Source organism: Blennius ocellaris, assembly GCF_963422515.1.
Source record: "Blennius ocellaris genome assembly, chromosome: 2".
NCBI lineage: Eukaryota > Metazoa > Chordata > Actinopteri > Blenniiformes > Blenniidae > Blennius > Blennius ocellaris.
In genome coordinates this window covers 30,485,405-30,487,697 of record NC_137651.1, presented here as the reverse complement: position 1 = coordinate 30,487,697, position 2,293 = coordinate 30,485,405, and positions in this window count along the sequence as shown.

Sequence of the window (2,293 nt, the reverse complement as noted above, 5' to 3'; positions counted from 1 at the left end):
GTGTCTGTGTCTGTGTGTTTTTGTTTTTGTTTATTTGTGTGTGTGTGTGTGTGTGTGTGGTTTAATTTGTGTTTTTGTGTGGGTGTTTTTGTGTTTGTGTGTTTTTGTTTATGTGTGTGTGGTTTAATTTGTGTTTTTGTTTATGTGTGTGGTTTAGTTTGTTTTTGTGTGGGTGTGGTTGTTTTTGTGTTTGTGTTTTTGCTTATTTGCGTGTGCGTGTGGTTTACTTTTTGTGTTTTTGTGTGTGTGTGTTTTTGTTTATTTGAGTGTGGTTTATTTTGTGTTTTTGTGTGGATGTGTTTTTGTTTATTTGTGTGTGTTGTGTGTGTGTGTGTGTGTGTGTGTGTGTGTGTGTGTGTGTGTGTGTGTGTGTGTGTGTGGTTTAGTTTGTGTTTGTGGGTTTTTGTGTGGGTGTGTTTGTGTGTGTGTGTGTGTGTTTGTGTGTGTGTGGTTTAGTTTGTGTTTTTGGGTTTGTGTGTTTGTTTTTGTATTTGTGTGTTTTTGTTTATTTGAGTGCGGTTTAGTTTGTGTGTGTGTGTGTGTGTGTGTGTGTGTGTGTGTGTGTGTGTGTGTGTGTGTGTGTGTGTGTGTGTGTGTGTGTGTGTGTGTGTGTGGTTTAGTTTGTGTTTTTGTTTTCTTCTTCTTCGTTGGTTTTGAGGCACTTCCAGAATCCGAAGTCTATTAGTGTGCTGCACAATTAATTTTTTTGCGCTCAAATTTTCCCATCGCTTGCTCAGAATTCTGGCACAAATATAACTCCATAAATTTCCTCCTGAATGGACCCGACTGGTAGGATCGTGTCAAAATAACCTTTAAATTGAAACTTTTAAAGTTTGTCTTCGTTGTGGCGCAGCGTATGAATGATGAAAATGTACATTACGGCAGAAAACCACACAATTACTACCCCCAAAACAAGTGTGTAATGTCACCAGGATGTCCCTGCTGGGAGGCGTGAGCAGCTCGCCACTTTACCGCCGAGCTGCTCAACAAAATACTTCTGACTCATTGCAAAAAAAAAACGTAAATACTGGAGAATGTTTTTGTCTTGTAACTCTGTTACCAGAGGTTTTCACCACTTTGCATCACCTCAGTGAGGCTGAGCTGATGGCCACCGCGCACACACACACACACACACACACACACACACACACACACACACACACACACACACACACACACACACACACACACACACACACACACACACACAGAGGCTGTAATGTTCAATGTCCTCATTTATGTAACCAACAAAGCACAGACTTCCAAATTGGAGCATTAGAGCTATCTTAGTTAGCTAGCTAGTTACTCACTTACTTACTTACTTAGTTAACCATGTTTACACAACGTTCCAAATCAATGCATAGTTTTGCGTTTATTAACGTTCTGTAAACCATGTCTGTTTTCATGGAAACAGCAGAAACACTGGAAACGGTGTAGTTCCCATGTTGGGCCACTAGTTGGTGCTGTTGTTTGTTTTTGTGATGAAACCACACACACACACACACACACACACACACACACACACACACACACACACACACACACACACACACACACACACACACACACACACACACACACACACACACACACACACACACACACAGCAGAGAATAATACACTGTAAACACCAACAATGAGAGAACATGGACATACTAGAGGACAGACGACCAAAGTTGGATTGTTATTACGGTGACTGTCAAAATAAAAGCACCAGCGTTCACGAATCAGAACTTTCTGATACAACCTGCGGAGAATTGCAGCCGCTAAGCCACGTCGGCGCTTCAGTAAACATTGACAGTCTGTTTGAGACGCTCACGGCTGCATGTTTGTTTTCAGTATTCCTTGTCTGATCTTGACGATGATAAGAACTAGAACGTCACTTGGTCGGGCACAGACCTTCGCCAACGCCGAACTGAGTGAGCGTCGCTAGCGTGATAGCCGCTAGCTTCATAAAAGTCCCAAGAGAGTATGGACTGAGGGTCATGACACCGCGGAGGAAACATCGTTTTGGTTGTCTCCACTTGGGCATCAGGAAAATGTCTTCCCGTCGATCACTTTAATAATAATGTGTAATAATGTATTGTGTATTGAATTGTACCTAACTTTAAGTTCTCCAGTGAAGAAAATATAGTGGGACGTACCGTATCTGCTTGTCTCAGATTTCACAAGGTCACGTAAAGAAAAGTATGAAGGGAATCTCTGAAGCCTTTTGAATGTTTTTTTTTATTTATTCTGCTGTTTTTCTGTGCTCATTCTGTTAATGTGGATGGATAATGCAATGTGAAGTGTA